Genomic DNA, 15873 nt, shown 5'->3' on the forward strand with positions numbered 1-15873 from the left:
ATTGGGCTTCATATAATACCATTTCTATGGGATAAGAATAGACAAATAGCTTGGTTGAAACTTCAGAAAGCTACATTTTCAGGGAAACAAAAGGAAAAAAAGAGGAACTCTTCTAGTAAAATATAATTGGCAGAATGATATATAAAAAGCATTATTGACTTGCAGAACGTTCTAAATATACCTCATTTAATAAGCACATCTTGCTAGTTGACACACAATTATGTTAATGCAGTAAGAGTTGAAGAGTAATTTAAATATAATTAGGGCTTAAAAATAAATGGCATTGCACATGGAACTTGTTTTTCTGTTTGTGGAGTGTTATTTTTTTTTTTTACAAAAATGAAAAATAGAAATATAAGTAATCTGTAAATGAAAATCCTTGTCATATTTTCAATTTAGTTTGAGTTTACAGTTGCATGGCTGATAAAGATGATGAAACAAGTGGGGGTTTTTTATGTACATTCATTTTTATGCGATGTCTGGAGCAGCATCCATAAAACAACCAAATAACTTATTAAATAAAGAGAAATTTAGTCTACTGGCCACTAATAGAGAATAGAAAGAAGGGAATTGGAGAGAATGAATACAGACAATTATGAGAAGTGTAGCTTTAGAAAGAGAATGATGGGATAGAGAAATAGAAACTTTGATGAGAGAGGACACATTGATGAGAGATGGAAACATTGATGACATCATCCATGCCCCTGTGTGCCTCCCTACTGGGGATCGAACCCACAACCCAGTCATGTACCCTGACCAGGAATCAACCCAGAGATCTCTTGGTTCCTCGGTCAGTGCTCAACTGCTGAGCACACTGGCCAGCAACAGTTTTCTATTTGGACCAGTTTGAAGATTCTATAAAAATACTTATAAAGTTAACATCAGTTACTTGTTTCTTTTAGCAATTTGCATTGACAAATTGAGCTCATTATTGTATTATTTTCATATGGCTCATTTAGACATTCTTCCTACTGAGATTTACTTAGAACATTTCCTTCCAGCGAATCATCTGCTGACGGGGATAGTTACCACCTATCACCAGCTCACAAAGACAGTGAACTGATTGAGATCTGTAGAGTAATAGTGAATGAGAGTATTTACTGCCTGTGGATATTTATGTCCAGACAAGAATGCAGACAGAAAATGTTTAAAATGAGATGGTACATGTGGAGGATATAGTTTTTTGTTAGTCTAATTTGGATGTAAAACTATAATTTTAGCAATATAGGATTTTGGGGTTTATTTTTGATTGATACTCCAATCGGTCATAGGCAATAATAAGAGACTGTTGGGGGGCTAACACCTCTTTGTGTGTTTTTATGTTTACATATACACACACATACCTACTACATACATGCATACATATATGTATATAAATTAATTTATGTGTACACATGTGTATGTACTGTTGTGCCCAGATTTCAAAGTTCCCAAGACCCCCAGGGAGCCAGTCAGTCCGATGCAAAAGCAAAGAGTCATTTATTTCAAACCCGGGTTTGGCTCCCCTGCCACACTCACCGATGCAACGGTAAGCTCCAGTGGCCGAGAGAGAGCGAGGCCTGATGGGACAGGGGGTTTTAAAGGGGGGTGGAGTGAGGGCAGGAGAGGGGACTGTGGGCCCCGCTGATTGGCCAGGCGCGAGTCGGTACAGGATGTGGTCATAGTGATGGCGTGAACTTCCCTTGATTATTATTGGTTAGTCCAGAGAAATCCTGGGTGTGGCTAGCAGCGGCTTCTTCCCGTGAGGAAGCACATGGCACCGTCCCAAAATGGAGGACCCAAGGCAAGATGGAGGGCGCACATGGTTCTGTCCCAAGATGGAGGACCCAAGGCAAGATGGAGGGCGCACATGGTTCTGTCCCAAGATGGAGGACCCAAGGCAAGATGGAGGGCGCACATGGCTCTGTCCCAAGATGGAGGACCCAAGGCAAGATGGAGGGCGCACATGGCTCTGTCCCAAGATGGAGGACCCAAGGCAAGATGGAGGGCGCACATGGCTCTGTCCCAAGATGGAGGACCCAAGGCAAGATGGAGGGCGCACATGGCTCTGTCCCAAGATGGAGGACCCAAGGCAAGATGGAGGGCACAGTCCTTGCCCGGCTCCTGCCGCCACCGCTCAAACTCGCCACAAGGCAGGATGGCCCCCCCGCACAGCACCCGCAGCTGGCCTGCGGGCAGACCGGGACTCCAGCGCATCTGGGCGGCACAGGCCCGGCAAACGGGGTGCGGCCGGTGGAGCGGCCCAGCTCTGGGGGAGCGGCATCCGCTCGGAGCAGGCCCGGCCCATGGGGCCGGCGCACTGCAGCATGGTGGCCTCCCCGAGCCTGGGCACGCGCCCCACTCCGCTGCCGCCGCTGCTGCACTGGGCCCGGTCCGGGGGGCAGCGGGCGGGTGGCAGCCCACGCCGGGCTCCCGCCGTGGGCCGGGGAGCCAATGCCCCCCCCCTCATGGGGCCCAGCGGCCGGCCCACGCAGGCCCCGGCCCCCCCGACCGGGCCCCGAGGGCCGCATGGACCCCCGGCCCCAGCGCGGGCAAGCGGGGAGCCGACCACGGGGGAAGGGAGGAAAGAGCCAGGCGGTGAGGCCTTCCGCTCCTATGACCTCCCCCGTGGTCGGTCGCCACCAGGCCCCACCCCTCGGCCCGCCGCCGGCCACCACGCAGCCGGTCCGGACACTCAGACCCGCTCCGGGGAGGCCAGGCCCTACGGTGGGGGTGGAGGGATCTCAGAGCCGGGCGGTCAGACTCCTCCCCACGCACCGCCCGGAGAGGCGGGCGGTGTGCCTTTCAGTACATATTTGTATCTATATTTTGAACAAGGTATTCCTGACTATTGTTTTTTCTTGAGCTACTTAACTATGGTCCTTTGATAACTCTTAGTACCATAAATGAACTTGGTAATATATTGAATATATCAATTGTACCAAAGCATAGCCATAACTCAAATAAATCATTTGACCCAAATCTACTATGACAATGGTCCAGCTAACATATATGATAAACACATATAAATTAGTGAAGGCTATTCTTGTATCTTTGTGAAACATTAGTTTATGTAGCTTAAGACAATAAAACCCTCTGCCTGAGAATTACATATTTTCTCATTTTTTGTGTTATTTCTAAGTGCTAGTAAGCAATCCGTAACTCCCAAAAATATACTATATATGTTTACTTGGGAAATGTTTTTCTGGAGAAAAAAAAAACATTGCAATTCTAATTGATGACCAGCGTAGGAATTTCAAATTCCTCCCTTTCAGCCAAGAATAAGCATATCTAGAAAATTATTTTTAACTGCTTTTCTGCCCAAATGTTTTAAGAATCCGGGTCTTTTCAAATTACGTAGAAATTGTTTCCCAAAGACATGGACATTGGCATTAAAGATGGTCTCTCTCCCATCTTTCTAAAATCTCTATAAGCCTTGAAAATTTTCTCAATATTTAGGTTTGTACAGTTCCTTTTAGTGTTTGTGACTAGGGGGTATAGTATTTTAAGATGCTGCCATTCCTTGGATAGGAATAAAGATCTACTTGGGAGTACAAGCTATTTTTCTCATTATACTCAGTTAAATATTACCATCAAGTAGTATAGTGGACCTTGAATTAAGAAAATAAAAACATACCCCATATGTTAATAAGCATATACAATAGCTACAGCTATCTAATTATTCATCCAATTGTTCATTCTATATAGGTTTTTTGGGGAATTCAATATGGATTGATTTGTGTTAAGGGATGTATATTCATAAAAAGTGGAGATGAATTATAAGGAATTTAACTAAAATATTTCCAAATCTTTGTTTTGATCAGTTTTCTCTTAATTGAATTTATAAAATTATAATTTATTTTTAGGAAATCAGAATTTCTCAAGGAAGAATTGAAAAATTTACTTTAATGGTACTGTGTCTTTTTAAGGATGGTATAAAGTGGTAGCAAAATTAATACCATATCTTATATTTACCTGTTATAATATCAATATAATAGTTTCATATTAAACTATTCTTGATTATCTAAACTCTATCCTACTTGATTATTACCATCTACCTCCCTTTTCTAAAATAATCCATTTTAAAGTTAATTTTCATCTCTCTAAGATATCCCTGCCACTCACAGAAAATATTTTGGAATTATTTTTAATTTTATCGTGGCTTAAGGTTCCAAAAGTAAATTACTTCTCTTTATAAATTCTAATTTGGAACCTTCATGACATCACAAAGCATCTGCTATGTCACGCATCATAGTAATGTTTTGAAATAAAATTGAATATGTAAAATATGCATGTAAATATATAAAATTTATGATAATCTCATTTTATTAGTTACTTTAAAATATGTATCATATTCCTATAAAATATAAGTATGTCTTATTTTGTAGAAAATTTTCCCCATTTTGATTAAAGAATTTCTTGTCCAGATGTGCAAATACCTCTGAGACACAAGAAGAGTTTTGTCACACCGTCTAGAAAATTCTTATCAAAACAAAGCTCTGGTGTCATGAGGTATATGGTATGATGAGTGATTCTGTCTTGCTGTTTATACACTGGTCACTCTAGCAGATGCCATTTATGAAGGAAACAGACGGGGAAACATCAGTTCTATTCTGTACCTTCTGTTTTCTATAAAATGTTGGTGACTTGGATAGCAGAACTACAGAAACTGAAGGCATTGAAGAGTAAGTCAGGTAGGAGAGGAGAGAATGGATATTGTCAATTCCAGCAGAAACAAAAATGTTGTTATTGTGAAAAGCTTTGGAATAACTGATATTTTTATGTAAGCTACAAGGTCAGTGAATATTTTGTGAGGTTTTTTTAAAAGTTATTTTTACATGAGTTTGACAGTTGACAGTCTTCTGGGAACTGTTGAATATATTGAAAGTTTGTAAAAGAACCCCAACTATTTGAATAGTAAGTCAGTTGAATTTTACATCCTTTATGATCAGAATTTTTTGTTGTTGCTCATAACAGTTTATATAATATACAAATTTCCAAGAAGTGCAGTTTCTTTAAATGAAGTCTCTTTTTTGCAAAAGTGTTCCAAAACATTTTTATTTTATTATTTTTTGACGTGAAGTTCTCCTTCATCTCCTTATTTGACAACTAGTGTCAGAATCAAGACTCTGGTCAGGCACAGGGACACACTCTACTTTGTTGACCAAGAGAATGTGTGGTGTCTGCTTTTAACAAATAAGAATTATTTTCAGTAATGCTACTAAATCTGCCAGGTAAGGTTTTAGGAGGTATTTGGGGAGGTATTTCCATTTTATTTATCGTGTTATTACTTATGATGGATTTAGCTCTTACGCACAAGTGTCTTTTTGTAAGAAGCACTGTACAAATATCTCTGAGTTCTCCCAATGACCCTGTAAGAAATAGAAATAGAGTATTTATAACCTCCATTTCACAGGTGAAGCTGCTGAAACCACACATTTTTATTCTTATATGGTTAGCTCTTTGAGAGAGATGGCTCTTCTAGTTTGGAAAGTTCACCATTGCTACTCTTCCAAAGGCCAAAAAACACCGTCTAATAATATTCTAAATATGATGGCCTGAAGCAGACATTCTTATCGAGTGTGTTTATGGCACTTAGAGGAACTTGATTACACATTTCTATTTGGATCCTTTTTATGTTGATTACAGGCTGACTTTCCCTGCATTTTAGTTCCTGTGTAGCTGAGCCTTTTTCTGCGAGATGGTTCATGCATTTGACTTAAAAGAAAGTAGAGTTATAACTTTGCTGTTTTGCTAAATCATCTAATATTGAAGCTGGCATTTACATTTGCATGCATTTCTCTAAGGATTTCAGTGCCTGTGTGTTTCTGTAAGCTTTGTGACTATTTAATCTTTTAATCTGTTTTTTATTGTAAAACATTTAGAATATTTGCAGATCTGAACACCCTTAAATTAAAGGAGTGGTATTAATATTAATGTTATAAATTTAGGATTAGAGACCATTCTTAGAGTGTCACAATCCACACAGTTTTCCAAAGATGTCACAAACTTTATTTATATCTGCTTTTCGTTGATGACTTGTACCCCATGTACCTTCCCCAGTCCATCCCTGTAGTGGCCAACTCAGGCTCAAAGGTGACTTCTTAGATCATGGAAGGTAATGCTCAGATTTGAAGGAAGGTGGGCTTTCTGGGCCAACATGGAACACTAGCAATGCTGTGGTGGTGGGAGACAAATAAATAGACATAAGAAATATATGAGACTAACCATGGGAGTGGAGAATTACCTGGCTCCCATTTGCTTCAATCTGCACTCTAGTCTTTATAGGCTGCTATCTATAATAATAAAAGCATAATATGCTAATTAGACCGGACAGCCGAACGACCTTCCAGATGTCATTCTGGACTTCCTTCCAGATGAATCCAGGGCAGCGGGGGCCGAGGCCGAGGCGGTTAGGGGTGATCAGGCAGGCAGGCAAGTGGTTAGTGGTGATCAGGCAGGCAGGCGAGTGGTTAGGGGCGATCAGGCAAGCAGGCAGGCAGAGTGATTAGGGGTGATCAGGGAGGCAGGCAGAGGGGTTAGGGGTGATCAGGCAGGTAAGCGAGTGGTTAGGGGTGAACAGGCAGGCAGGTAGATGAGCGGTTAGGAGCCAGTAGTCCTAGATTGCAAGAGGGATGTCCGACTGCCTGTTTAGGCTCAATAGCACAGGGATTGGGCCTAAACCAACAGTCGAACATCCCCTGAGGGGTCTAGGATTGTGTGAGGGTGCAGACCGGGCTGAGGGACCCCCTCCCCATGCATGAATTTTGTGCACCAGGCCTCTAAGTATACTTATAGTACTATTAAGTGTGAGTACCTGCATTCTAGAAAGCAGTTCTCCTACCCACTTACCTGTGTGTTTACATAGGTCTATTGCTAGTCCTTACTCTATTTAACAAATTAATCTTCACTATACAGCAAAGTTGTTTTAACATTAAATGATATTTTAAAACTATTCACCAATGCAAAGTAATATACAGTGGAAAGACATACATAGTATCTATTGTCTAATGTCATACATTCTAACATGTGTAGCTTTTTTCACAAAAACATAGGAAAAGGCATTCTTATAAGCAAAGCCTTATATTACAAGTGGGAAAATTATATTATAAACAGAGCAGAATTTAAGGTGTGTTTCTTAAATCATGTTGGGCACAAATTTGGGAGAAGATATGTAGTCATAAGGAGGTGTCCAGAACATTTCAAACTATCTTCCACACTAACCTCCCTTGGATGAGAGTACTTAAATATAGGAATCTTCTGATTGGCAAATAAGATGGAAGAAAAGTAACAAAAAGTAAAAGAAATGGGGGAACACAAACTTGAAACAAGTTAATGAAGATGGATTTGTATGACTGTGGCAGTATCAGGTAAGCCCAAACAAATTGAAACTTCACTTTACCTAGTCTTCATAGTATAGAGACTACCTGTAGGACAATTTCAAGTCTGGGCCTTAAAAAATATGTCATAAAGAAGTTGTCTCATAATGTATAAAGTCCTATCATGTGTTTTCTAATAGTATATTATGTTCACATTATTTTCAAGTATTTTCAAAGATACATACGTATAAATAAACATGTATGTAGAAAGAATAGTCAAAAATACATAAAGACACATTCATTTCTTAAGCCCTACCATTTTTGTCTTCCCTTATTAGCCTCCATAAGTAGTTAAAATATAACATTTTGATACCAAAACTCCTCATCTCCATTTTTAGGTGTATATGATTTAGACAAGAACTTCTAACCTTCTTTAAACCTATCAGCATTCAAATGTTTGATTCCCTTCCCTGCCTAATTTCTCAACGTAGTATTAGACATGCCAACCGTGGGGTCATCCAATTTTCCAACCTCTTCAAGCAGGCTAGTAACCCAACTCTTCCTCTGAGTATAACTGACTAGACTTCACTGGACAAATAGCTCAAGGGTATTTCATCCATAGGTTGTTCAGTGAACTATAAAATGGCCTGATCTGAAAAGATTTGTTGAATGAACTAGAAAATGCCAAGGGAATGAAATGGTGATTAGTGGGTACTGATGTTTGAAAGGAAATATATAGAGAAGAGCTATGATAGACCATTAGTCACAAAAAATCATGACAAGCCTTAGTGCTAAGAAAGACAAAACTACAACTAAACAGAATATTTGAGGTAAAGAAAAAAATATGTAAACTCGGTGTAAAGTATAAGCCAATTGGAAATGAGAACTGAGCAAATCCTTAGAAATTGGGTACAATAAAAAAATAAACTATTTACACGGAAGACACACTGATCCTTAATCCAAGTTTATGTTTCTCCTTACATAGATAGCTCTCTAAATATTTGTAAGTCTGTATTTCTTCCTTTTCTGGTTAAATCTATGTCTTTTTTTTCTCTGACATTTACTTTTAGAAAATATTCTCTAATTATCACTGCTTCTAATTGCATTAATGCATGACTTTTAAGGAGAAAAATTCTGTTTTGAGAAGACTGGAACTACTGTTTTTCAGTATATTCTACTGATCATACTGTACTTCCCTCAGTTTATTTATTGTACAAATTAAGAATCCACACAGACCGTTCCCATCTTTTAACTAAATTATGACAGTTTCTCTTATTTGGTAGAAATGGGAAGGTTACAGTCCTTCTATACTGATTGTTTACAGTCGGAAAACACGCACGCACAAAAAATTGACTGGATGTTAGCTTCAAATAGGAAAGGAAAGAACTAGAGTTGCAGGGGTATTTGGAAGCCAGTCTGGAACTGAGAAAGAGCTATTTGGTCTTAACGGTTGGAAGACTTATGACCTCCTATAGTGTTAGCACATGTCTTCAAAATATTTATTGCACTTTACCTCTTAGGCTGTAGTATTGGCCTTGTAAATGATCCTTCTTGACCTGATGTAAGAGGACAAAGATGCCTTCTTAGGAGAAAGCAGAATACATTCTTTTCATATCCACGTTTTAATTCTGAGAACTCTGCACAAACCATTGTTATGTCCCATCATGGCATTTTCTGCCCTAGCATTGAAGCACAATTGGCTGGATCCGTTGCCTCCTTGACAAGATGATGGATTTTGCTCTCTCCCACCTGGGTATCCAGGTGTCCCAGTTCTGCTGTTCTGTTTCCTACAGTGAGTCCTGATGGCAACAGTGACACTGCCAAGGCAAGATGACTAAAATCTTGCCTGTGACCCATCTTCCCATTCCAAGGCTTTGGAACAGAACTAGGGATATGCTTGTTTGCTCTTCTTTATCACTCTTTCCTCAGAGTTCACACTTATATATAAGAAAACAGAGTGAAAATAGGTCCAAACAAGTCATCTTTACTGTCTTCAAATTTAAGATATGCCATATTTTGACTCTGTATAGATTTAATTCTCTATGCCCCTAAAATCTTTGTAATGTATTACCTTGTTATTTTTATGAGATGTCTAATCTAAATGCCCAGGAAGAATATAGGGATTTTCAAAAATTCTGAAATAAACTAAATGAGATATAAAACCTATGTATATGCTTTCTCACTATACTATATGAACATCCCCAAATCTTTCAGGTATTATTAACCAACACAAATTTGCCTTGGACTGTCAGTTCTTAATGTCATTTACCTTTTCCTCTATAGCTTAGGTTTTATAAATCATTGCCTTCTTCACTATCCTGGACTTTAGATCATGTCTGTATGTACCCCGAACTTCCATCAAGTCAACCTTCCCCCAAACTTCCATCAGGTAGTTTTCTCACTTTCTCTAGCTCTCCCTCTTGTCTGGTATTTTCATCCGAGGAGTCTTTGCAGACTGACTTTTCAGAATCAGATTTGTCTAACCATTTCTGACTTTAAAGCATCATTGAATCTGATGCTCCAATGATATAGTTACCAAATCTCAGTTCGTCTTCCCTTTATGTAAATCTTTTCTAAACTGCTATTCCAGTCATAGTCCTGTTTTAGTTAAATAAAAATTTATTTCAACATAATTTTCTTAATTATTTGTATTCAGCACAATGCTAACTAAGCCCTTAAAATCATCAATATGCCTTTAATAACCAGAAGATCTGGCCCTAGCCAGTTTGGCACAGTGAATAGATGCTCGGCCTGCAGACCAAAGGTTTCCAGATTTGATTCCAGTCAAGGGCATGTAACTTGGCTGCAGGCTTCTCCCTGGCCTGGGTCCTGGTTGGGGCTCGTGCAGGAGGCAACCAATCAATGTTTTTTTCCCACTCAATGTTTCTCTCTGTCTTTCCCTCTCTCTTCTACTTTTGCTAAAAATTAATGGAAAAATATCATTCGGTGAGGATTAACAATAAATAAATAAATAAAATAAATAGCCAGGAGATCTGGTAGGTAAAAAAGAATAATTCTAAGTAAAACAACTAGAAAGCTCAAAATAGAGGTACATTATCAAGTACTAAATTCTACTGTGAATATTATATACTCCTTAGAAAGGTGCGTACTATACTTTTTTTTTATTTCTTTCAATTGTCCATCATGATTCTAGTCTTATAGCCACTATACAATATGGTTGTATTGCTTGTTTCTGTATGTGCTGATAATATGTTAACCATTCACATCCTGTTCAATTTTGTTACACATTTTCTTTCACCTTCCATCAGTGTTGTCTGCTTGAGGTAATAAACTCATATGGAGTCTGGCTTTGTAAGCTTTACTAACTGTACATGTAGCTGAGTGGCCACTATAAATTATAAATCATATTCAATAACTAACAAAAAAGTTATAAATGTTTTATATTGTATTGAGTAACTGAAGAATGCTTAATTGCCAAGTTTTCATTACAAGTGCAATCTATATTTTTATACTTATTATAAGCTTTAAGTATCATTAACTTCAAGAATAGTGGTTCCCCAGCAGTGCCATTTTTTCCATCATTCAACTTAATAAGGTAGAGCTGTAATACTGGCTAGCATTCAGCTGGTGACAGGTGGCAAGGAAAGCACACAATGGAGTTTTCCATCTGTTCTCTACTTTCTATCCAAGGCGTAAAGGGTAGAGTGCATTTTGTTATACTCTTCAAACACTCTTTTTCCATCTAAACACCATTTTAAAAATAAATTTGTACTTTAGCTTACAGGAGGCTTACAAATCTTGAAGGTTGAAATCACGTGCTCATGTCTCCTCACCTTTGTTGAGAAAGCACACTGGTTTATTCCTTCTGAATAGCACAATTCTGGCTGGGCTTTTATGCTTAATCTATGGACAATATTTCACAGCTCCAAATAATATCTACCAGCTTAAAAAGACAGAATGTGTGAATGTGTGTGTATGACTGGTATATTTCATATATATCAGAATGTTAGGTCCATTAATGACAGCCTCACTTTGTTATTAATAATGGTTTTTGCAAGGTTTAGATATTGATAGTACTTATTATGGAAGCAAGGTTATAATACTGATAAAGAAAATAACTTACAGTACATGGAGGGCTAGCTTAGCCAGCATGGCTCAGTGGCTGAGCATTGATCTATGAACCAGGAGGTCAATGTTCGATTCCCATTCAGCGCACATGTCCGGGTTGTGGGCTCGATCCCCAGTGTGGGGTGTGCAGGAGGCAGCCGATCGATGATTCTCTCGCATTGTTGATGTTTATATATCTCTCTCCCTCTCCCTTCCTTTCTGAAATTGAAAAATAAAATAAAATAAAAAATATATATATATATGGAGGGCTGCCAGTTTTAAACTTTGTATGCAAGGTAAAATAGTGTATATTTTGAATGGAAATGTTGAGTTTTAAATTAAAGCTTTAGTGTGTGTTTTTTCCTACTTATTTTTTATGAGTAATTTTTATATGGCCTGCTCTGTGTAATTATAATTAAGAACCATAAAAGAGGCAGAATATATGTAGTTATGTAGGGTAGTTGCCCTCTTTTCACTGAGTACTTGAGATGTATTTCTGAATGGTAAATTGGGGAGACTACATTTTAATATGTTTAATTGTAGGTGACTTTACCTGAGTGAATGGATTAAATCTAGTAATTCCATTTTTCTTTAACAATTATTACATATTCAATATACACAAGGCACACCTAGGGTAGTTTGTTAGTTTGGAGGCTGTTTTAACTCCTCCTTAATCCAGTAGTGCCCTTCTTATGGTGAGGGATAGCTGTGTGTGTGTGTGCGTGTGTTCGAATCATTACTGTTATTTACTCTGAAAGTCAGAAGTGAGCCATTTTTACTACCTAATACAATTTATAAAATTTGCATGATGAACCGTAGACACTACTGGAAAGAATGCAATAGCTTGCCTGTTTTCTGCTAGTATTTGTTAACTCAGTCCGCGACTCTGAAAATGTCTTTCTATATCATCTTTTCTTTAATATTTGTTTCTATGTGCAGCTGTTATTTTATTAAGTGCTGTATTTTTGATTGAAGCAATTTTCACAATCTAGCCAGTTCTCACTCTTGTTCTGTTTTATGTAGCTGATGTTTAAAGGCATCCCTGGGAGACAAACATATGCCAAATATTGTACTTTGTTTTATAAAGAGACTGCTTTTTGGAAATGGTGAATTGCTTTCTTTTTTTTTTAAGGAACTAGAGAGTGTAGCAGTGCTGTCTATATGGATTTGTACTTCCTTTCTTCTGTGGTGGGTTTATGTGTTTCATTGTAAAAGCCGAAATAATGGGAGCTTTCAAAAAATGAAAAGCTCTAAGCATAACTATGATGCCGCCCTAAATAATGGTTTGGAGTATGAAGAAGACCTGCATGATGGGCTTGGAATTCCTATGACATTATTTCAGCATTAACAGGATGCTACAATTTGATGCAGTGTTTGGCTAAGCACTGCTTCTCCATCCTTAACCTTAAATGTTGATATTAAAAAGATGAAAAGTAGATACTGAAATGCTTTAACAAGAAAAGCATTTCACACGAAAGTGCAACCTAACACATGCCTTATCTCCTCATGAACCTCTCTGATTATTACTCTAATGTAGCCTCTTCTATTTATGGCCAGCTTTTTATTGTGCTTAATAGGCTTTCCCGTTAAGTCCCCCAACTGCTGTAGCCCTCGCACTGAATGGAAAGCTCCTAAAATTGGAGGCCAGGTGATGAATGAGGCCCCTTGGCTCTGATAGTGAGCGAGTAGAGTCCGGTTGTCTAAATAGCTATTCCTGTTCAATTGCATCATTGTGTTTCCCTCCAGAGTGATAATTGCCCAGACCACATTGTGGCTTATTTCTTTATAATGCCTCTAACAGCGCTTTTTCAGGGGAAGGAATTGCATATTTTAGTGCTGTGATAAAGTGCAAGAAGGCTTGCCGCTCTAATGTGGTTGGCCCCATCTTGTGTACAGCTATGAACATTCGTATTTATGACAGCCGTTTCACACTGGCATATTTGGGAAGTGGTGAAATGTTTATGTGCTCATAGACCAGTATTTGTGAATTTTTCATATTCTGCTAAGAATAAAGAATACAGGTCTAATTTCAAACATTTGTTTGAACCATTCAACGTGGCGAGGGGGGCGGGGAGCAAGGTGGTTGTCTACTGCCTTCCTCTGTAAGAAAATGTGCATGTTAATCCATGCTGATATTTTTAATGAGTTGCAGCTGCTGGATAACCATGTGATCATTCTATCTCTCAGAGGGTGCTGTCTTTTTTAATATATATATATATATATATATATATATATATATATACACATATACACATATATATATATACACATATATATATATATACATATATATATATATATATATATATATATATATATATATATATATATATATTTAGGTTGATCTCAGAGAGGAAGAGAGAGGGAGAGAGAGATAAAATCATCAATGATGAGAGAGAATCATTGATCAGTTGCTGCCTGTTCACACCTGCCTGGGGAGTGAGCCTGCAACCCGGGCATGTGCTCTGACTGGGAATCAAACCATGACCTCCTGGTTTATAGGTTGATACTCAACCATTGAGCCACTGCCACCAGGCGAGGGTGCTATCTTTTCTTGCAGCCAGTCATGGAGAAATAGAAGGAAAGCTTCCATTTTGTAAATTTGTTATGAACAGAAAATAAGAGAAAGGGAATAATAAATGAGAGAAAGCCCATCATAGTCAGTATTGCTCATGGATCCCCAAAACACACAAAAAACAAAACACACATGGAGCTCTGTTTGCTCAAACCATATTAAAACCATCATCTGAGCCATAGTCAGGTATAAGATGTTTGCAATAAAAGTATTCTTACTTGTCCTTTGGTTTAGACCAGGGGTGGGCAAACTTTTTGACTCGAGGGCCACAATGGGTTCTTAAACTGGACCGGAGGGCCGGAACAGAAGCATGGATGGAGTGTTTGTGTGAACTAATATAAATTCAAAGTAAACATCATTACATAAAAGGGCACGGTCTTTTTTTTTTTTTTTTTTTTTTTTTTTTTTTTTTTTTTTTTTTTAGTTTTATTCATTTCAAACGGGCCGGATCCGGCCCATGGGCCGCAGTTTGCCCACGGCTGGTTTAGAATTATTAAGCTAAGTGAAATTAGCCAGTCAGAGAAAGACAAATACCATCTGATCTCACTTATATGTGGAATCTAATGAAAAAACAAACAGATGAACAAAATAGAACCAGAGGCGTGGATCCAAGGAATGGAGGGACAGATGTTAGAGGGGAGTGGTGGGGGTGTGTGTGGTGGGGGGAGGGGAAGGGACACCAGATGAAAGAAGGTGAAGAGACCAGCAAAAAATCATATATGCACAGCCCATGGTCACAGACAACAGTGTAGTGAAGGGCCAGGGGCTGGGTGAATGTGGGCAAAGCAGGGAATAGGGGGAACATCTATAATGGTGTAGACAGTAAAAAAAAAAAAAGTTGTTTTTTTTTAAAGAAACCCCACAGACTTTGTTCTGTTTTCCCGTTACCCATGTTATAGACACTCAGCGGTGCTGGTGTCTCCTGGGCATCATTTCCTCGCTCCGTCTGCTGCTCTTTAAAACCTTCAGTAATTGTAAAGGAGCAGGGTCGCATCTTTGTGAAGCTCCTGTCCATGGCACAAACGGATGTGGAATAGAAAGTTCATTTTAGGTATCGCATTAAATCACCTTTTACACGGCTGATTACGCCTGTAGTATTGATATGCTACTCTGTTCTCAGCCAGTCATTGGACAGAAAGGAATCTTCAATCCTTGGGCTCTGAGAAAATAAGTTTATGGTCGGAATATTTCGCTGCAGTAAAAACCCAAAAGGTCTTCACCCACAGATACAGGTCACAGGTATATCTAAGGAAAACCGCATTGGTTTCTGATGAAGGGTGCTTTTCTTCCACATATTTCTGTGAAAAATGAGATAGTACAAAGAGCCCCTGCAAGCCTATGTATAATTCATGGCCTTGTTGAAGAATGTGAGGCAGGCTGGTTCATCTTAAATGTAACCACACCTTTGCCATTTCAGAGCCCATAGAAAGGTAACCCAGGAACTAGATGGAAACAGACAATCCTTAAACTTCTATGTAACTTCAACATCACTGCCAGAAAATGAGAAAACATACAATCATACATTTTACAGCTCCATACCAAAAATATTTTTTCCTAATAGCTTAGCATGACTATTAAGAGTATATATTCTTTTTTTTATAAAAAAAAGAGTATAGTAGTATATTTTTAGAATTTAGAAAACTTAGTTTCAAAACTCTCCTCTAATGTTTGGTCTTATGCAATTTACTTAAAATATCTGTGCCTCAGTTTCTTCATCTGTGCAACAACATAATAGCGTACATCTTAGGATTCTTGAGGAGGTCAGATATTCCAGGTTCCCTTTATACTTTAAAATACATTATAAGCCCTAATAAACATTAGCAAGTAGAATTTATGTGCAGGTGTTTCACAAGGGTAGAATTCATCTTCACATTTTCTCCCAGAGTGTCTTTCTTCCTGGGATAAACAATATCTCAATTAGCATGCTTTTCT

The 15873-nt window shown here is 38.5% G+C and overlaps 1 protein-coding gene across 2 annotated transcripts in view; it reads left to right on the forward strand.

Moving 5' to 3' along the window:
• Window positions 1–15873, forward strand: part of NKAIN2 (sodium/potassium transporting ATPase interacting 2) — an 806271-nt gene that overhangs the window by 355818 nt on the left and 434580 nt on the right. The gene's annotated exons all lie outside the window — the stretch shown is intronic.

Source organism: Myotis daubentonii, chromosome 6 (genome assembly GCF_963259705.1).
Source record: "Myotis daubentonii chromosome 6, mMyoDau2.1, whole genome shotgun sequence".
Lineage (NCBI taxonomy): Eukaryota > Metazoa > Chordata > Mammalia > Chiroptera > Vespertilionidae > Myotis > Myotis daubentonii.